Raw genomic sequence first — 22,639 nt, 5'->3', positions numbered from 1 at the left:
CCGCCGCCGATTTGGGTCGTTTTTCGCACACCGCCGCCGAATGTCAAAAAATCGGCGGCGGCGTCCGGCGCGTTACTATATTTTCTACTCGTTTAAGACTGTTTAGGCCATATATTGTTCATGTCGAAAATTTGTCGGATATGGTCGAAAATGGTATCAAGGGATGCGCATCAATGCCAGTTATAAGAAACTAATTGCGAAATTTAACTCTTTCTAACTGCTCAAAAGTTATTTTAAAAAAACAGGCGCTTTCTATGTCAACTTAACACCGCCTTTGCATCACCAAATTCACCAAGTTTTAAAACAAAACACCAAAAGAAAAGTTATATAATAAATTTATATGCTCATTTTGCATATTTTTTTTTAATTTAATAATGAATAATGAATTGAAATAAAATGACGTAAGGCGAACATGTGTTCAAATTGTTCTCAGGTTGTTAAAAAAAGCAAATTACCCAAAAAAGGTGCCGATTTTTTAAAGAATCTTTTATTGCGATTGGCTGAAAGAATAAGCTAAATCAGTGAGGCAAAATCCCTATCCAAAACTAGTCCCTTGGAGTGAATCACATTGATTATGGCCTATCAACCAAGTTTAAATATGACCTACACATTACGGCTCCTTTTACAAATGTGAATACGTAGGCACATACATATATTTACCAGGTGAGCCTTTGTTCTTCGCAAGAACACTCAGAGGGGTGAAAAAAAAGCTTTCCCAAGACAGTCGAACTAATGACAGTGTGTGCTACTACCCTAACGTACTGGACAGTGGAACTAGTCATCCATAATGAGCTTTTATATCATAAGGCCGGAAAACAGCAGTTAACATCTTTCAACTTAAAATCGGTCGACTTTCATTCTTAAATATCGTTTTGATTTAACGAAGACTATCGAAATTAATGTTGTGAACACAAACGTCTGCAAACTTTGGTCTACATTTTAGAAATTTTATCCATGGTCCTTGTAAAATTTTAATTACATAGATGCGCTGAGGATTATACGATTTTCACCCATGAGTTACGCAATGATATCCACTTAGACTGCTTATGATTTCGAGGGCGGCATCCATGGACGAATAGTCACTCCCTAACGTTTCAAGGTGTTTCTCTGTTGTAGCTAGGCAGCATAGCGGGACAAAAACATCCGTTTAAAGTCTTCGGAGCTACACCTAGAGCTTCTAGGAAAGTCACGTCGACGAAGGTATGAGTTCGAAGTCGCAGTCCTACAGCTTCTGTGCTGGCATATGGTGTGAGGGCAGGAGGCGTGGTAGCGACTGGTGGTCGGGATCGCTGCTGTTCGCACATCGGGAATTGTAGCTCTTAAACACAGCCGAAAAAACTGGAGGCGCCATGTGCCACGAGAATCCTGAGTATTAGACCATTAATAGCAACCGTAAGTCGCCTTTGTGCGTGACCGCCAAGGAGCCACAAATGATTTAAAGAAATTGTGTTTGCGACGATTATTGAGTTAACCCCAGGTGAAACTACGCTTTGCACCAGATATACAGACAAAAGTGTGACCATTTTATGTATCTCCATTTCTCTTCAGCAGACGCAGCAGTACCAATTCCAAAGACCGGGGTTAGGTTCGAAGCCTCTCTGGAGTAAGTGAACGAGGGACAATCCCTCCGCAAAGAGCTACTCCTGAAAATTTTTGAACGATCTGCGAGATTTTGGGGCAAAAACCTAGGATCTTTCCGAAAGGGCCAAAACGTTAATTTCCTTAAATACATACAAACAAAACCTTTCCTAAGTATTTTTTTTTAAATAGGAAAATCAAGAAAAGTAAGAACACCGGCGTACGTCGGCGCGCCGATCACGCCGCCGCCGCCGCCGCCGCCGATAAAGTGATCGGCGAAACCTCTAGTCCGTAGGTACATGAGCTAGATGTTTGTGTGTATATCTTATAACTTTAAACGAGCAATTCTTGTATATTTGTATAGCCGAATGATTTCGGGAACGGCTCAACCGATTTAAATGAAATTTGGCACAGAGATATTGTATCACCTTTCTTATACTTTCTTCCTGGATGCCACATATTCGAAATTAAAAAAAATTGCATGAGATATGCCGATATGGGATCAAGCGAAAGGTATTTCACTCCGCATTACAATAGGACTATTTTTGAGTAGGGCTGCCATTTAGAGTTGCCACCAATTCGAAATTTAAAAAAATTGCATGAGATATGCCGATAGGGGTATCAAACGAAATGTATTTCACTCCGCATTACAATGGGGACATTTTTGAGTAGGGTTGCCATTTAGGGTTGGGGTAGTTAGACGAAATAGTACTCTACTAACTCATATTCTATTAAAGCTTTAAAGGAGAACATTAAAGTTAAAAATCTTCGCAAAAAATCTTACACATGATTCGACTTAATTTTCTTAATTTCACACACGCTAATAAAATTGAAATGCAATATCAAGGCACCGTGGCAAATTCTAACAAAATATATTTAAATGTATTACTATTAGAAAGATTTCTCAACATAGCAAAAAGGTATCTCACCATGGTAATTTGCTACCGTTGAACACTAGAGGCATATGTTCAATTTGAAAACGAGATCTAACCATTTAACTACTTACCAACAGATGCCGCTTAGGGAAGTAAGTTGACATTTATTTAAACTAACTGATAGTTGTCATTCGTGAAATTTACAAGTTTTTGGAATGTAATAAAATTGTGACTTTCATAGTGTATAACAAAACAAATTTTTGAAATTAATAATTCGGCGCATGAAGATACTCGAGAAACGTTGCCAGCCCTACGCGTGCTGCAAAATCGAGATGCTTGGAAAATATAACAAAAACTTTAAGTGCAACGACTTGAGGGTCAGCGGCAGCGTACATCAGAAAGAGTCAATTTCGAAACTGGTGAGGAGCGCACACAACGTTTGGAGGAAAATATACAAATATACAACAATTGATCGTTTAAAGTTATAAGATAATATATGTACATATAAAAAAAGTAGATTTTGATTAATGATGACATGTAGAACAAAGTATGTTATGCGGCATACTCGAAGATTGCCGACCAAAGCTCGGTCGCCCAGGTACTATATATGTATGTGATGTGTGTTCATTCAGAACCGAGGGTGGTGTTTACTGATCGATTTGTGTGACTGACTGAGGCAGGTAGAAGTCAGTAATTCTAGTGGGTTTGTCGTTTTGGTGCGTTTATTGTTTTGTGTTTATTTGTTGTTGTGTGTTCGTCTGTTGTACCTGTGTAACTACTTTGTTTCTTGTAAACAAGTTTTAATGGCTCAAATATTGTGTCTGAAATCTTTTTTATCTGTTCGTTTATTATTCTACCATGAATGTTTTCTGCTTGTAGATTTCCATGTTTCCGAGTACGTTCAGACGTCGGACTTTTGCTTGCATGTGAAGAACTCTGACTGTTTTATTGATATTTGCTAGGGAACATTCATTTTCCACGATGTTACTCCCTAAGCTGGGCTCTGGTATGATGTTTGGATTTCGTGTTTTTTTTGCTGTAATGTAATCTCTAATATGTTCTCTAAACCTGGTTCTTATTTGCCGTTCTGTTTATCATATGTAACTTTGTTGGCATCCGCAGATAAGCTTGTATACGCCGTGGTTTCTAAACGGATTCTCTGAGTTAGTGTTAGTTCTTAGTTTTGCTGCTTTAGGGCTGCCAAATAGTGCCAGTTGCGTTTGCAGTCAGGTTTGACAGCTCACTGTCAGACAAAATGGCATCCATGTGAAAACGACCAAATTTCAGTTTGCCAGCGCTGTTGGAAACGTTTGACACACAAAAAGATTTTCCAACATGCTGGCAAATCTCTCATTAAACGAGCAATTCTTGTTTGTTTGTATAGCCGAACGATCTCGGGAACGGCTCAACCGATTTAAATGAAATTTGGCACAGCGATAATGTATCACCTTCTAAGACATTCTTCTTAGGTGTTGCCACTCAGAATATCTCACAAGGTTGCCACCTATTCGAAATTAAAAAAAATTGAATGACATACAATTACAATAGGGACATTTTTGAGTAGGGTTGCCATTTAGGGTTGCCACCTATTCGAAATTAAAAAAAAATTGCATGAGATATGCCGATATGGGTATCAAACGAAAGGTATTTCACTCCGCATTACAATAGGGACATTTTTGAGTAGCGTTGCCATTTAGGGTTGCCACCTATTCGAAATTAAAAAAAAATTGCATGAGATATGCCGATATGGATATCAAATTGCATTACAATGGGGACTTTTTGAGTAAGGTTGCCGTTTGGGGTTGGAGTAGTTGGAGGACGTAATGGATAAATCAGCTTCAAATTCTGCAATTTTCGTTCACCCAGTCGGTAGTACCACTGAAAAAAGGAAGCGGGTGAGAAAACTGACTGAAAAATGGACAGCCGAGCAAACGGAGAGGCTATTGCAGGAAGTAGAGGTCAGGGAGGGGACCTTGAATTTTCTTTCGTCTCAATACAGGGACCGGAATTTGAGGGAGGCTCAATGGCAAGATGTGGCGGATATTTTAAAGATGTCGCGATTTGAGGTATGTATCTGCCAAGTGGAACAGCCTGCGCTTTATTTACCCGCGGCCCCGTCCGCAAGAAGAAAATGAAATGTATGGGCTATTCACGTTAGCCTGCTTATCAAGTTATCTGTTTAAACATTTTTTTCTGTCTAATGCACTTTATTTTTGTAATTGAGTAACAAAAAGATCTATATGAGCTGATAACCTGATAGGATCCAACAAATGATCCCGAATTTATCCAGAAAAAGCCACGAATTGACTCCGACGATATCGCGGACGGATCCCGAAAACCATCCAGAAATGCCCCGGACAGGTCTCCAAAAGTTCCGGGATAGTTCCAAAAAAACCCGAAATGACGACACGATTCTAGACCTATCCAGAGAACCACACAGAAATGATGCCGCAAGGGTCGCCAAACGATCCCGTACAGATCCCGAAAACCATCCAGAAATGCCCCGGAAGGGTCTCCAAAAGTTCCCGGAATAGTCCCAAAAAAACCCGAGATGACAACGATACGATTCTAGACTTATCCAGAGAACCACACAGAAATGATGCCGGAAGGGTCGCCAAATGATCCCGTATTAGTCGCGAAAAAGTCCCGAAATGACCCCGACGGGATCCCGGACGGATCCCTAAAACCCTCCAGAAATGATGCCGAAAGGGTCCCCAAATAATCCCGTATTAGTCTCGAAAAAGTCCCGAAATGACCCCCACGGGATCCCGGACGGATACCCAAAACCATCTAGAAATGATGCCAGAAGGTACCCCAAATGATCCCGAAAAAGTCCCGAAACGACCCTGATGAGATCCCGGACGGATCCCTAAAACCCTCCAGAAATGGTGCCAAAGGGTCCCCAAATGATCCCCTATTAGTCGCGAAAAAGTCCCGAAATGACCCCGACGGGATCCCGGACGGATACCCAAAACCATCTAGAAATTATGCCAGAAGGTACCCCAAATAATCCCGTATTAGTCGAGAAAAGGTCCCAAAATGACCCCGTCGGGATCCCGGACGGATACCCCAAACCATCTAGAAATGATGCCGGAAGGTACCCCAAATGATTCAGAAAAAGTCCCGAAATGACCCCGATGGGATCCCGGGCGGAACCCGAAAACAACCAGAAATGATGCCGGTAGGTACCCCAAATGATCCCGAAATAGTCCCGAAATGACCCCATCGCTGTCAAAAATATTTACTTAACGTTTGACGTCAGTGGTGAAAACTGGATGTCAATCGACTGACACCACAATTTGATGACAGTCTTTGGCACACACTGCTATATCGACTTCATGCCAGTTTTTAATATGTAATGAAAACACATTTGACACCAAATCGCCATGGTGACAGTTATGTCAGTATTTGATGTCAGTGATTTTGACATAGTGAAAACAAAGCATAAGACTTTCTACCTAGGTGTTGCCACTCAGAATGTTTCACAAGGTTGTCACCTATTCGAAATTAAAAAAAATTAAATTTATTGAGATATGCCGATATGGGTATCAAACGAAACATTTTAGAGTAGGGTTGCCAATTAGGATTGCCACCTATTCGAAATTAAAAAAAATGCATGATATGCCCATATGGGCATCAAACCGTATTACAATAGGGACATTTTTGAGCAGGGTTGCCATTTAGGGTTGCCACCTTTTCAAAATTAAAAAATTGGTTGAGATATGCCGATATGGGTATCAAACGAAAGGTATTTCACTCTGCATGACAATAGGGACATTTTTGAGTAGGGTTGCCATTTAGGGTTACCACCTATTCGGAATTTAAAAAAATTGCGTGAGATATGCCGATGTGGGTATCAAACGAAAGGTATTTCACTCCGCATTACAATAGGGAAATTTTTGAGTAGGTTTGCCATTCAGGGTTGCCACCTATTCGAAATTAAAAAAATTTGCATGAGATATGCAGATATGGGTATCAAACGAAAGGTGTTTTGCTCCGCATTACAATAGGGACATTTTTGAGTAGGGCTGCCATTTAGGGTTGCCACAATATCAAGGCACCGTGGCAAATTCTAGCAAAATATATTTAAATGCATATTTTTGGCGAATATGAAATGAATAATTGCAATTTCTCACAGATTACTATTAGAAAGATTTCTCACCATAGTAAAAAGATATCTCACCATGGTAATTTGCTACCGTTGAACACTAGAGGCATATGTTCAATTTGAAAACGACATCTAACCATTTAACTACTTACCAACAGATGGCGCTTAGGGAAGTAAGTTGACATTTAATTAAACTAATTGATAGTTGTCATTCGTGAAATTTACAAGATTTTGGAATGTAATAAAATTGTGAGACTTTCATAGTGTATAACTAAAAAAATGTTTGAAATTAATAATTCGGCGAATGAAGATACTCGACCTAAATAACTTAGTTCTCGATTTCACTAATTGTCATAACAATCCCTTATACTATAGGCTGCAATTACCTATTTCAAATTTTTCATTCCAGTTCATTTTGCGGTTAGTGTTTGATATATTTTTGAAATCTATTTTTAAGGTAATCAAATAAATAGTAAAATTATATAATATATGTACATATAAAAAAAGTATTTTGATTAATGATGACATGTAGGGCATGTAGCATAGTCAAAGATTGCAAAGCTCGCTCGCCCAGGTACTATATATATTAATTTGTATATCCACTACCACCTCGCAGACGGTTTGAAATTTTGTACACATTTACAACGCTACTTTCAAAATACTTTCACTTAGTTATCTATACAAGGTTACACCTATTTGAAATATATAAACAAACTAAGTGAAATATTTCTAAAAATGATTTCCTAAAACTATATACTATCTCAAACAACAACAAACAATGAGTTAGATTCTAAGAGAACCTTTTTTCCTAGCTTTTGCTATTTAGGCCATTTTTACAAGCTTGCCACCTTTTTAAAATAACAAAATTATTAAAAATAACAAACTAAATGGACCACCCTTCAAGTATGCATGTGTGTTTTAAAACTTTTTTAATTTCGGCGAATTTATTTCTACCTGCATTTGCCCGAATCTGGCATATAAGAATAATAGCGTATCTATGTATATAAGCAAAACAAACATACCCACACAACAACAACAGCAGTAATAAATGTCATGAGTAAAGCCACCCAAAAAAAAGCTCTCCAAGATAAATTCCGCACACTAAGTGAATAACAGCAACAACACCAAATGAATCGACAACAAAAACGTAAATAACTAAACTAAAAAAATGTTATAAAACTGGTTCTTGACTTTAATTTTTAGCTATGCAGGAGGAAAAAGTAGAAAAAATGTGCGCATCGCACACCTACTAAAGAGTGCCAAAGCCGGTCAGTCAGCAGCAAAATCTATGAATGTACTTAATGACCAACAAATGATTATGCTAAAAGAATATTATATTCCAGCTGAGGTGGATGACAAAAGTTGACTTTTATGCTAAATCAATTTATTCTACGCAATAAAAATAAAATAAGTAAAGCAGTTAAAACATTTGAGAAAAAAAATTGTGGCGTATAACGTGAATTGAAGAGTCCTCAACGTCCTGATCGATAGGTATAGACTTACTTACTTAATTGGCGCTTAACCCTCTAAACGGTTATGGCCGTCCAACAAGGCGCGCCAGTCGCTCCCTCGCTCCGCCAACCGGCGCCAATTGGTCACACCAAGGGAGTTTAAATCGTTTTCCACCTGGTCCTTCCAACGGAGTGGGGGCCGCCCTCTACCTGTTAAACGGTGACGAAAGATGGTGAAGGAACGCATGTCTATCGTCAGCCGAAAAACAATCGATAATTGTACGAGTGGGCCGGTGCTCATCTCGTCTTTTGAGATGTTTGAGGCTGCTTTAGACTGCGTAAGCGAATAGGAGGCGTTCGCGGTGTGGATGGCCACATCCAAATATGTGGCAAGATTTGACGTTGTCAAATCACTGCAGTGTGGCGGACTGCAATGCAAGGATGTTGCTGGGGCAGGTACTCGGTCACTTACAGGTCTGTGAGCGGATAAGGTTGGACACATCCCTTTAATTGTGGTAGGAGTTTATTTGGAGGCAAAATGGAGCATAATTGTTGCGTAATTGAGTGAAAATTGGAGCGAAATTAGTAGCAAAAATGGAAGCCAATAGTAGCACAATATGGCACACAATGTTTGTCAACGTAGTGTGGCCTCAAGCGATGTCGAGGGGCATTGTTGAGGCGGGCACTCGGCACTCACAGGTCTGTGTGCGGAAAAGGTTGGTCAATTCCCTTGATTTTAATTGTGATGGAGTTTTATAGACGAAGCTCACTCTGTTAGTCAACGTAGTGCGGCCCTTAAGCGATATCTAAGCAAAACCAAGCTCCGTCGTTAACAATGTATTTATACATTGTTGTAACACTGCAGGACAGAAAAGGTTGGTCACATTCCTAAATTGCGACAAAACACAATATCTCAATCTGATTAACATGTTAATCAGATATCGAGATATCAAAATCAATGAAAGAGGGATTCTGAGGCAAGCATGGAACTCGCGGTGGAGTTGCCGTGCAACCGGGTGCTATTACCCGAAAATGGAAGAGGAGGATGGATAGTCCTCCTCGGCCAAACCAAGGCTGGTGGACTTGAACACCCCAGCTCACCGATTGGTACCAACTTGTTGGGCCGAAGATCAACGGACATTGGTCTGTGTTTTACACCGGAGGTAAGTCTACGAAGACAGGGACTCCCGTAAGCACTCACTGTCTGCTTCCATAGGCGGGTTCCGATAGAAACACTTTCTTAGCCGGAGCATCATTATTCATTCTCATAACATGGCCTACCCAGCGCAGCCGCTGCGTTTTAAATCGCTGGACTATGTTGATGTCTTTCTATGGCATAGACACTGGTAGCAAAAACACGGTTAATCTCATCGATCAATGTTGTTCGTTTGGTGGGTGGAACGTCATGTTTATGTTTATGAGCTCGTCTGTTAGCCGACGTCTGGCTTTGTCTACAGAAGAATGCTTTATAAATTGTCGGCAAAAGCCGCTCGCGTATTTGTTCGAATCAGATAAAGTTTTATTACCGAAGGCTATAGATACTTCATCATTGTGCTTAGTTGGAATAGACAAGTATCTTACGGATGACCACAATTTACCAACATCCGTAGAGAGGTTGCAGTTCTTTAGATGCTGTTGTTGATGTTGTTGTAGCGATAAGGTTGCTCCCCGAAGGCTTTGGGGAGTGTTATCGATGTGATGGTCCCTTGCCGGATACATATCCGGTACGCTCCGGTAACACAGCACCATTAAGGTGCTAGCCCGACCATCTCGGGAACGATTTATATGGCCACATTAAACCCTCAGGCCATCCCTCCCTCCCCAGCGAAACAGGATTCGCCGCGGATAGGTGAGGTTGACAATGGGGTTTGGAGCTGTATATTGTGCTGGCAACCTGAAGGGTTGCACTACTCAGCCCCTTGAATCTGGTATTTTAGTCGCCTCTTACGACAGGCATACCTACCGCGGGTATATTCTGACCCCCTAACCCGCTGGGGGATGCTCCTCCTATATGGTACGTTTTTGTTGATTTACCAGCTGCATGATATCCAAATTTAGACTCCTAATAAGGGGGTCTCTAGGATTGAGGTGTCTGGCAAGGTCACGTTCTCTTGCTAAACTTGCGGCCTCGGCCAGGAAATGCGATATGATTTCCGGTATTCTACCGGCCGAGATGAAGCGTGCAGAAGCTGAAGCGAGGACCTTGCGGAACGCACGATCGCCCTGCCGTACATCGGTCGGAACGGGAAGAGCGGCAAAGGATTGGTTAGTAAAGGTTGTGTAGTCTTTCCAATAGACTTTTTTTTAAATTAATGAAAGTCCGCATTTCAGAGGTGATAAAATTGGCAGTCCGCTCAATTGAAAGGAGTATGGGCAGCTGATCAGAAGCTAAAGTAAGGATCGCAATTTATGAGCCATGCACTGACGATTGAGATGTCAGGTGAGCTTTGGCAATTACCCGCAATTCTGGTGGGGTATCGCCGTTTATCATGCAGTAATTCGTATTGTCTATTTGCTCTGCTAGCTGCCTGCCTCTGCTGTCGACTGGCAAGCTGGAATGCCAGGGATCATGGTGAGCGTTGAAATTGCCAAGGATAAGATTACTTAGAAAATAATAAAATCCTTATAAAGGAACAATCCGGTTTCCGAGAAAGGCACTCTTGCCAGACGGCGTTAAATTACGTCATATCTAGCTGGAAGGAAGAGCTGAGCCTAAAAAAACATATAGTAGCAGTTTTCATTGACCTGAAAAGAGCGTTCGAAACAATTGATAGGAATATAATGCTCGATAAACTACAAAAAATTGGTATTAGGGAAAATGAATTGCAGTGGTTTAGAAGCTTCTTATCAGACCGGAAACAAAGAACAACCATCGAGTCAGTAGTCTCATCCGAGGCACAAGTGGACATAGGTTTACCACAAGGGTCGGTATTAGCACCAATCCTGTTCAACATTTACATAAACGATATATCATCAGCACTGAAATATAGTAGTCAGGTTGTTTGCAGATGATGCGCTACTTGAAGTAAATGAAACGGACATTTCAATAGCAAGGAGCAAAATGCAAGAAGATTTGGACTCATTGTATAGATGGCTTCCACAACCTAGGCGTAGTCACCCCTCACTTACCCCTAGAGTGGCGGCGTCACCCCTCATGCACTTCAGAATTCTGCAGTTCAACTGTAATGGACTAACTGGGAAGATTACGGAGATAGGCGATTTCATGAAGCGGCACAACATCCGCATTGCTGCGATTCAAGAGACTAAACTCACAGCAAGATCTGCATTGCAGACCTGCTCTGGTTATAATGTCCACAGGAAAGACCGCGAGAGCGGAAATGGAGGCGGCCTCGCGTTTATTATACACCACTCTGTGCAATATCATATATTTGATCCTGGCATCGACCGCAGTGACAATGTCTTAGAACGTCAAGGCCTATCTGTCCGGTCAGGCGATGCAAATCTAGAAATCATCAACATCTACATCCCTCCTGTCACCTGTTGCCCCAGTGGATACCGCCCTAATATCGAGGCCTTACTCACTGGCAACAATCGCATTATCTTAGGCGATTTCAATGCCCATCACGACCTATGGCATTCAAACTTGCGGGCGGACAGTAGGGGTGAGATGTTGGCGGATCAAATAGACGAAACGACGTTCTGCACAATTAACGGAGACGCCCGCACACGTATGGTAGGAAGCTGTCATAGCTCACCAGATATCTCAATCGTGAGCGCAGAACTCGTAAACTGCGTCAACTGGCAGCCGATGGTAACATTGGCATCCGACCACCTGCCCATACTTATTTCGTTCGAGCGTACCGCCGACTTCATCGCCACCGAAAAACGCACTTTCATAAACTTCAAAAAAGGAAAGTGGGAAGAATATAAATCTGCAACAGACAGCAGCTTTGCTGCCCTCCCTATCCCGACTGATGCCCGCCAAGGGGAGCGTGCCTTCCGTAAGGTCATTGAATCCGCCTCGGCACATTTCATTCCCGCCGGGAGAATTCCCGAAATTCGGCCCCACTTCCCGGCGGAGGCCGCGAGCTTAGCGAGGGAACGCGACCTTATAAGACAGCTTGATCCAGGCGACCCCCAAATAAGGGATATAAACCAACGCATCAGATTGCTTGTGGACGAACACAAGCGGGCGAAATGGGAAGAGCACCTAAGAGGTTGTAACCTCTCTACCGGTGTAGGTAAACTTTGGTCCACCGTAAAGTCCCTATCGAATCCGACTAAGCACAAAGACAAAGTTTCCATCGCCTTTTCCGATAAGGTGCTGTCGGATGCGAAAAAATGCGCGAGCGCTTTCTGCCGACAATATATAATGCATCCTACGGTCGACAAAGATAGACGGAGAGCCAATAGACGTGCACATAAACACAAACTCAGCGCGTCACCAATTACCATCACCGCTAGAGAGGTTGAGGACGCCATTGGTCGCGCTAAACCATCCAAAGCAGTGGGCCCAGACGGCACCTTTGCACCTTTGTCATACGCGAGAAATGGAAAATGGCCAAGTTGGTCCCGCTACTAAAGCCTGGGAAACCAGCTAACTTAGGTGAGTCATATCGTCCGATATCTCTCCTATCGCCAGTGGCAAAGACGCTTGAAGCCATTTTGCTCCCTCATTTCCAAGCACATTTGCAGCTAGCCCCTCATCAGCATGGCTTCAGAAAACTCCATAGCACTACCTCCGCGCTAAATGTCATTAGCACCCAGATAAATTGCGGTTTGAATCAATATCCCCACCATAGAACAGTACTCGTAGCGTTAGACCTATCAAAAGCTTTTGATACGGTCAACCATGGCTCATTACTGGAAGACCTGGAAGGGTCTACCCTTCCCCCATGTCTTAAAAGGTGGACCGCAAATTATCTGGGTGGTAGGCAGGCATCGGTGCAATTCAGAAACGAAACATCAAAACAAAGGAGAATTAAACAAGGGGTGCCACAGGGTGGTGTCCTATCCCCGCTTTTGTTTAATTTCTACATATCTAAGCTACCTTCACCACCGGAAGGAGTCACAATCGTTTCCTACGCCGATGACTGCACAATAATGGCCACAGGCCCAGGCCCAAAGATCGATGAGCTATGCAATAAAATAAACGGCTATCTCCCTGATCTCTCCAGTTTTTTCGCCTCGCGAAACCTGTCATTGTCACCGACTAAATCTTCCGCGACCTTATTTACAACATGGACGCCCCAAATGTCGACCATATTGAACATCCACGTCGATGGCACTACGCTACCGACTGTCCTACACCCCAAAATCTTGGGTGTGACGTTTGATCAGGATCTACATTTTGGTGCGCACGCAACCGCAATTGTTCCAAGAATTCAGAGCCGTAATAAAATCCTCAAATCCCTTGCTGGCAGTACCTGGGGAAAAGATAAAGAAACGCTCTTGACCACATACAAAGCAATTAGCCAGCCGATTACGTGCTACGCGTCACCCATATGGTCGCCAAGCCTAAAAACCACCCACTGGAAGAAACTACAGGCCTGCCAAGGCGCCTGAGGCGAGAATACTCCCCATCAGGGAGAGAAATGAGAACTGACCAAACAGTTTCTGTTGAATACCCAGAAACCTGGGCATCCCAACAGACATCTGATTGACGAACCAGCACCGCCTAGGGGCCTAAGGAGTCATCTCCGTAAGCATTTTGAGGAAATACGGCACCTGAGAACCCAGCCGTATGAAGCGGAAAAACACAAGCAGGTCCTTGGTGAACTCCATAGACAGGCGTCGGACCTTTATGTCGGGAATTGCCCGGTGAATCCAGTACTTGAAGAAAAATATCCAGAACTCGCAGAAGAGGAACGCATACTCCCCAGGGAAACGCGCGTCACTCTTGCTCAACTTCGTTCTGGATACTGTAACAGGTTAAACTCTTACCTATCCAGAATCAACCCCGACATACAAAATGTATGCCCTGCTTGCAATGTGTCCCCACATGACACCAACCATCTCTCTAATTGCAATGTGGAACCAACGCCTCTAACACCCCTTTCCTTATGGTCCACCCCTGTTGAAACGGCAAGTTTCCTTGGACTCCCGTTAGAGGATATTGATGACAATTTGTGATCGGTCGCGGCTATTAGGTGGGGCGAGCATTGCTACAACAACAACAACAACAACATGGCTTTGCACTAATAAACTCAAGCTTAACGTTAACAAAACTAAGTTCATGGTTTTATCTAGGACGACCAATAGAGAATCACTTAATTTAGATCTAAAAATAATGAATACGAGCATTGAGGATGTCAAAATATTTAAGTACTTAGGGATCCTGATTGACAATAAACTGAGGTTTACAGATCATATTGATTATATTGTTGCCAAAATGGGCAAAAAAATTGGATTTTGGAAGAGATCGCGTAAACTTATTAGTAAGAAATATAAGTTGAAAGTTTATAGATCCATCATAGAACCGCACTTCTTATATTGCCCTACAATATATTTATTGTCAATGAAACACAAGTAGACAGGTTACAAATTATGCAAAACAAAGCTATGAAATTTATATTGAAAGTGAGGTACGACACTTCCATAAAGAGTATGCTTGATGCACTAAACTGGCTGAGCGTGAAACAGTTGATATTTTACCATAGTATGAAATTTGTATTTTATATCAAGCATGGTAAGTTACCAGCCTACCTAAGTGAAAAAATTGTTTATGTGAATGAAACCCATTCTTACACAATCAGGGAACATAATAAATTTAGATTACCTCTTCTCAAAACAGAAATGGACAAGCAAAATATATTTTACAAAGGCCTGAAATGTTTTAATGAACTACGTAATCATGTTAAAAATTGTGAAAACTTAAACACCTTCAAAAAAAGTTTATTAGAATATTGCAAAACCCTTCCAATAAGATAAAATATTTTGTATCTGTATTTCATGTTACTGATCCTTGAGCGTACACGCAATCCAAATAGACACAGAGGAACCTTATGCATCAGGTCAAATACATATATCGCTCGCAATCAAATTAGGAAAGAATTCCTGAAAATATCGTCCCAGACAAACAGTTGGAGTGTTCATGTGAATCACGTATATTCCTACAACAATGATATATTATAATTAATTATGTTTACATAAAAGCTGGTACAGGGAGGATTGGAAACACGTCCTTTCCAACATTCCGATAAGATTGGCTCATTCTGCATTCCGACAGCATAAATAATAAAACTGTGTAATCATACGTCTTGGAGTAGGGCAGGATTGAGAACACGTCCTTCCAACCTCCCAATGATATGACTCCAAGACTCGCCCGTTGGGACCACCAGTTCCCGTGCTGATCGGAATCTCATGCATTCCGACACCCCAAACGCTAGAAATCCTATTATTATTAAAATGTATTTATAATTTGTAATAATCTAAGTTTTAGGCTTAAAACGCCGTTATAATAAATAAATAATAATAATAATAAGACGTGGACAGCAGGTGGCAGGGGAATATAGTTATAATTAGTCGTCACTCTGGGAGTGAGAGATGGATGAAGGCGCGTTGAAGGATATAGGCCATGTCGAGTGTGCTGTCCTTGCTCCCCTACTTCAAAGCAATTTGCAGCTAGCCTGTCATCAGTATGGCTTTAGAAAACTCCATAGCACCACCACCGTGCTAAATGCCATTAGCACCAGATAAATTGCGGTCTAAAGCAAAACTCCCACCATAGGACAGTACTCGTTGCGCTAGACCTATCAAAAGCTTTTGATACGGTCAACCATGGCACGTTAATGCAAGACCTGGAATGGTCTACCCTTCCCCCATGTCTTAAAAGGTGGACCGCAAATTAGCTGGGCGTTCGGCAGGCATCGGTGCAATTCAGAAACGAAACATCAAAACCAAGAATAATTAAACAAGGGTTGCCACTGGGTTGTGTCCTATCCCCACTTTTATTTAACTTCTAGATATCATCATGGCTACCTTCGCCACCAGAATGAGTTGCTTTCGTTTCCTACGCCAATGACTGTACAATAATGGCCACAGGCCCAGGACCACAGATCGATGAGCTGTGCAATAGAATAACCGGCTACCTCCCTGATCTCTCCAGTTTTTCCGCCTCGCGAAACCTGGCATTATCACCGACTAAATCCTCCGCGACCTTATTGACAATATGGACGTCCCAAATGTCGATCGTTTTGAACATCCACGACGATGGCACTACGCTACCGACTGTCCTACAACCAAAATCTTGTGACGTTTGATCAGCATCTCTATTTTGGTGAGCGTGCTGCCGCAATTGTACGGAAAATCCAGAGCCGTAATAAAATCCTCAATGTCTTGCTGGCAGTACTTGGGGAAAAGACAAAGAAACGCCATTACCACATACAAAGCAATTGGCCAGTCGATTGCATGCTACGTGTCCCCTATATGGTCGCCAAGCCTTAAAACTACTCACTGGAAGAAGCTACAGGCCTGCCAAAATACTGCTCTCAGAACCGCCACGGGCTGTTGTTTTATGTCCCTAGAACACCATCTACATAATGAGGCGAGAATACTCCCCATCAGGGAGAGAAATTAGAAGCTAGCCAAACAATTCCTGTTGCATACCCAGAAACCTGGGCTTCCCAACAGGCATCTTATTGATGCGCCAATACCGCCCAGGGGCTTAGGGAGTCATCTCCGTAAGCTTTATGACGAAATACGGCACCTGAGAACTCAGCCGTATGAATTCAAAAAACACAAGCAGGTCCTCAGTGAACTCCACAAACAGGCGTCGGACCTTTATGCCAGGAATTGGCCGGTGAATCCAGTACTCAAAGAACAGTACCCGAAACTTGCGGAAGAGGAACGCACACTCCCCAGGGAAACGCGAGTCACTCTAGCTCAACTTCGATCTGGTTAAAATCTTACCTATCCAGAATCAACCCCGACATACAAAATGTATGCCCTGCTTGCAATGTATCCCCACATGACACCAACCATCTCTTTAATTGTAATGTGGAACCAACGCCTCTAACACCCCTTAAATTATGGTCCAGCCCTGTTGAAACAGCAGTTTCTTTGGACTCCCATTAGAGGATATTGATGTCAATTTGTGATCGGTCGCACCTATTGGATGGGGCGAAGCACTGCTACAACAACGACAACAACAGTGTGCTGTCCGACTGCTGCTGGTGTACCTGGTGTCAATGAGTGGTATTAGTGTTTTGGCAGCAAGGTGCAACGAATGTGCCGGTCGGACGATTTCCGTTTGTAAGCCCAGAGCATCTATGAAGGTGGCATAGGCAAAGGCATGAACTGCATTGCACCGATGTCGCGATCGTGGGTCGTGCGTGTGTCGGAAGAGGGAGGGGCGGGGGTAAAAGCTGGTGCTCGGCATTGCTACTGTCCATGTTACGTAAATTGTAGTTAAGAGTTGCAGCGGCCGCGTTAGGTGGTAGCTCCGTTTGGCGCGAGCAACAGTAGACAGTTGATGTGGCCTGCTGGGCAGCGTCACTGCTAGAAGGTGGAGTTGTAGAAATTGGGGGGGGAGGCGAACGTTAGATTCCATCCCAGAATAGCCCGAACGGTTCATCCATCTTTTACACGTGACACACTAGCAAGAATATTACCGAAAATGAAATATATAATTTTCCCACATAAGCAGCAGAACCTCAGCCTGGGACCGGGGCTAGGTTCAATACCTTTCCTGATGAGGAGGGTATGGAGGGATTCAAGGGGTTGTGTAGCGCAATATATAGCTTCTCCAACCCAATTGTCAACCTCACCTTCGAGCGGCGAATCCCGTTTCACTAACAGACGAGGCTCTGGCGACCCCAAGCTCCTCATGGAACTTGGGGGTGGGGAGGGATGGATGGCCTGAAGGTTTAATGTGGCCATATAAATCGTTCCCGAGATGGTCGGGCCAGCACCTTAATGGTGCTGTGTTACCGGAGCGTATCGGATCTGTATCCGACAAAGGACCATCACATCGATAACACTCCCCAAAGCCTTCGGGGAGTAACTAATCGCTACAACAACAACAACAACAACAGGAGGGTATGGAGCAGTCCATCTGCAAGGAGGATGACACTTTGTGTGAGGGACGCAACATATTAAATGGGGTTACACTGAAATGACAGCCCTTGGTCGGGAAAAAAATCCCAAGCCGCTCCGGTACATAGAACCGGCTGCCGTGGGAAGCTAGTACTTTAATGGTGCTTGTTACCGAAACGTGCCGGATCTGTATCCGGCTAAGGAGCATCAACATCTATAAATAACACTCCCCAAAACCTTCGGGAACTGTCCCAATCGCCACAACAAAAAAAACAACACCGACGAAATATGTATTTCTTCCAAAAATGGACAAAGTCGGATAAGGACCACACCCACTTTTATATAGAGGGATTTAAAAAAACCTTATACGGATATTAAGTGTATGTATTTATAACAAGAAAATTAATAAAAACAAAAACAAGTTTTGGAAATAGACGTGGCATTGTCCATTTTATGAGCATCCCTTCTTCTTTGTTTCTGGAGCTGTAAGTTCAACAGAAATTGGCCTATCATGAAAAATCTTGGTACACTTTATAGTGTTCATTATTATAACAAAATATACTTTGTAATTTATACTTTAATTTTTAAATAATTTTTTAATAGTTTCCTTTTTAAAAATGAAAAGTTTACTTCAAAAATGAAAATTAATTATTCTTACATATATGTATTCTTAATATTTTTTTCAACTTAAAAATAAATAAAATAATTGGTAATTCTTTACTTTAGCTCACAACTGCTAAAACTCGTTCAAAAACATTAGGAGGTGTCAAAAGACGCACTTTGCACCCAGGATCACGAATCCGAAACGGAAATTCAAAATTTTATTTCGTTTCGGAGATATTTGCAAACAAAATTGAAAATGTTGATGTGGTTGTTGTTTTTAATGATTTTGTAGTACCCACAGGAAAAACTGTGGGTAAAAGTGTTTTGTGCGGATATAGTTTTGGTCTCCAAACCGGTGTTGGACCCACCCAGGGTAATTTTTTATAAGCGCGACCGAAGGTCGTCAATGCAGAAAGGTGTTCTTCGCAAAAATAATATTGATCCCCCCGTTTCGGAGCGCTCCTGTGCCATTTTTCGGTTTTTTGGAAATAACGTCTGACAGAAATAAAATTTTGAATTTCCGCTTTTGGTCGGGTTTTAGCAGTTGTGAGCTAAAGTAAAGAATTACCGTAAAAAGTTTTGGTAATAGTCTAGTTGAGGGGTCGACTGCTAATACGCTACCAAAAATATCGAGAGAGGTGTCAAAAGACGCGAATTAATCTCGAGACCAATAATCCGATGGCGGAAAAGAAAAATTTTATCTATATCCGGAGATATTTGCAGTTGAAGTTGGCGATTTCCATGTGGTTGTTGTTGTGTTGGTACCCCCAAAAAAAATTGTGCATCACCGTGGCGGTAGCCACGGTTATACCACACACCCGGACTTGGCATGGCGTAGCCCAGGGTTATTTTTTATAAGCGCGGCCGAAGGCCGCCAACTCAGAAAGGTGTTCTGCGCAAAAATACTATGGCTCCGACCCCCGGTTTCGGAGGTACCCGCAGGTCTTTTTCGGTTTTTCGTTAATATCTTTTGAACGCGTTAAAATTTTTATTTTCCGCCTTCGGATTATTAATACTGATGTCAAGACGCGTCGTTTGACACATCTCTCGATATTTCTGGTAGCGTATTAGCAGTCGACCCCTCAACTAGACTATTACCAAAGTTTTGTGTAGAAAGAGGTTTTGCGCAGATTTAATTTTGACCACACACCATTGGTGGACCGGGCAGGGTGATTTTTTGCAAGCGCCACCGAAGATCACCAACCCAGAAAGGTGCTCTGCCCAAAAATAATATGCATTCCAATACGTTTTGTTGTTGTTGGTGTTGTAGCAGTGCTTCGCCCCTCCTAACAGACGCGACCGATCACAAACTGTCATCAATATCCTCTAACGGGAGTCCAAGGAAACTTGCTGTTTCAACAGGGGTGGACCATAGGGAAAGGGGTGTTAGAGGCGTTGGTTCCACATTACAATTAAAGAGATGGTTGGTGTCATTTGGGGACACATTGCAAGCGGGGCATACATTTTGTATGTCGGGGTTGATTCTGGATAGGTAAGAGTTTAATCTGTTACAGTATCCAGAACGAAGTTGAGCCAGAGTGACACGCGTTTCCCTGGGGAGTATGCGTTCCTCTTCCGCAAGTTTTGGATACTTTACTTTGAGAACTGGGTTCACCGGGCAATTCCCGGCATAAAGGTCCGACGCCTGTTTGTGGAGATCACCAAGGACCTGCTTGTGTTTTTTCGCTTCATACGGCTGTGTTCTCAGATGCCGTATTTCCTCAAAATGCTTACGGAGATGACTCCTTAAGCCCCTAGGCGGTGCTGGCTCGTCAATCAGTTGTCTGTTGGGATGCCCAGGTTTCTGGGTATTCAACAGGAACTGTTTGGTCAGCATCTCGTTTCTTTCCCTGATGGGGAGTATTCTCGCCTCATTATGTAGATGGTGTTCTGGGGACATAAGAAGACAGCCCGTGGCAATTCTGAGAGCAGTATTTTGGCAGGCCTGTAGCTTCTTCCAGTGGGTAATTTTTAGGCTTGGCGACCATATGGGTGACGCGTAGCACGTAATCGGCTGGCTAATTGCTTTGTATGTAGTCATGAGCGTTTCTTTATCTTTTCCCCAGGTACTGCCAGCAAGGGATTTGAGGATTTTGTTACGGCTCTGAATTCTGGGAACAATTGCGGCTGCGTGCTCACCAAAATGTAGATCCTGATCAAACGTCACACCCAAGATTTTGGGGTGTAGGACAGTCGGTAGCGTAGAGCCATCGACGTGGATGTTCAAAATGGTCGACATTTGGGACGTCCATGTTGTAAATAAGGTCGCGGAAGATTTAGTCGGTGATAATGCCAGGTTTCGCGAGGCGAAAAAACTGGAGAGATCAGGGAGGTAGCCGTTTATTTTATTGCATAGCTCATCGATCTGTGGGCCTGGGCCTGTGGCCATTACTGTGCAGTCATCGGCGTAGGAAACGATTGTGACTCCTTCCGGTGGTGAAGGTAGCTTAGATATGTAGAAATTAAACAAAAGTGGGGATAGGACACCACCCTGTGGCACCCCTTGTTTAATTCTCCTTGGCTTTGATGTTTCGTTTCTAAATAGCACCGATGCCTGCCGACCACCCAGATAATTTGCGGTCCACCTTTTAAGACATGGGGGAAGGGTAGACCCTTCCAGGTCTTGCAGTAACGAGCCATGGTTGACCGTATCAAAAGCTTTTGATAGGTCTACGTTTTGTCTTCGGTAATTTTTGGATTTTCCGTGATTATCTTTTGAACAAGGAAACATTGTTTTTCCGCCTGCGGATTATTGAGTTAGATCAAAGCGAGCCTCTTGACACTTATCCAGATATTTTTGGACGCGCATTAACAACCACTGTTCTAAACTTTTACCAAAACATCCCTAAAATCCATTGCGTTTTGAAATAGTGAGGTTAGGTTGTATATAGTAAGAGGGAGCTTAATCCCAATTAAAACCACTGGCTGCATACCAAACCAAACTCGTACTTTGATAATTTCAGAAAATTTAAACAATTTCCAGTAAACACGCCTTGTATAGATTCAACTACGAAAGCATATAACCTAAAACAACAATAGTATTATGTGTCAAATGTATCAAAAGAGTTCAACAAGGGTTTTCGCAAATTGTTTGCTTACTACGGCCAACCCCATGACTCACGATTTGAAAGTCTGCAAAATTGAAATACACATCAAATGCAGCGTTAACACCACAGTGACGACTTAATTTACCGGCTCAACACCACCAGAAACTTACCAATTTTAAGCCGCTATAGAAAAGCTTATTATTACATATTTCACTAAATATTATAACTAAAATGTACATAACACTCACCTGTTCAGTTGTAACAGAGAATTTAAACACAGATATATTTTTATATGCACAAATAACTTGCTAATCAAAAACAAATTCCGATAGTCTTGTAAAATGTTTGTGACGAGCGGCGAACAAACCGTGAAGGATAAAAGTTAAAAGAATGCACCATGGCGGAACGATACAAGGTGGCAGCATGGCGACATACCTACAAACATAAATAAAAATTTCATGTACTTTGTTTTTGTAAATTCGATGGACAAATGTCAAAATCGTACTGCGCCGGAAGTTGATGTATCAAATCAAATAAAAAAAGTTTATAATCAGCTGTCCCATGCTGTCACCTTGTATCGTTCCGCCATGGAATGCACAAAAGCAGACAAAAGGCAATATGGTTGACAGTCGAATCGTTGCGTTTGAAATACCGAGCGAATGCCGTAGAATAGCAAAAAGGCGGGTAATATTTTGCCTATCTGCCATTGTAAATTTTACCAAGTAGCGCAACTAACAGCTGATCGGTGAAAATTCGCACATTCACACGCACAGTTCTCGACTCAGTTTCAAAAAAAAACTTTAGATTATTTAACTCAAATTTTAAAGTGAGATAATCATTACGAATTTATGTATATAGAATATATAAGGCGTTTTTGTTGTTATTAAAACAATAGTTTTATTTATATTAAAGCTTTTATCAGTTTTTTTTTTTAACTTTGAAAAAACTCCGAACACCATTCCTTCATTATATGACATTCGA

At 42.2% G+C, this 22,639-nt stretch overlaps 1 protein-coding gene across 1 annotated transcript in view; it reads right to left on the bottom strand.

Moving 5' to 3' along the window:
- Nucleotides 1-22,048, bottom strand: part of Moe (Moesin) — a 274,557-nt gene extending 252,509 nt beyond the window's left edge. The window contains exon 1 of the mRNA XM_067783785.1: nucleotides 21,907-22,048. The gene's annotated coding sequence lies outside the window, so the exon portion shown is untranslated. The remainder of the gene's footprint in view (nucleotides 1-21,906) is intronic.
- Between the last annotated feature and the right edge of the window lie 591 nt (nucleotides 22,049-22,639).

Source organism: Eurosta solidaginis, chromosome 4 (genome assembly GCF_040869045.1).
Source record: "Eurosta solidaginis isolate ZX-2024a chromosome 4, ASM4086904v1, whole genome shotgun sequence".
NCBI lineage: Eukaryota > Metazoa > Arthropoda > Insecta > Diptera > Tephritidae > Eurosta > Eurosta solidaginis.
This window is presented reverse-complemented; position numbering and strand designations above follow the sequence as displayed.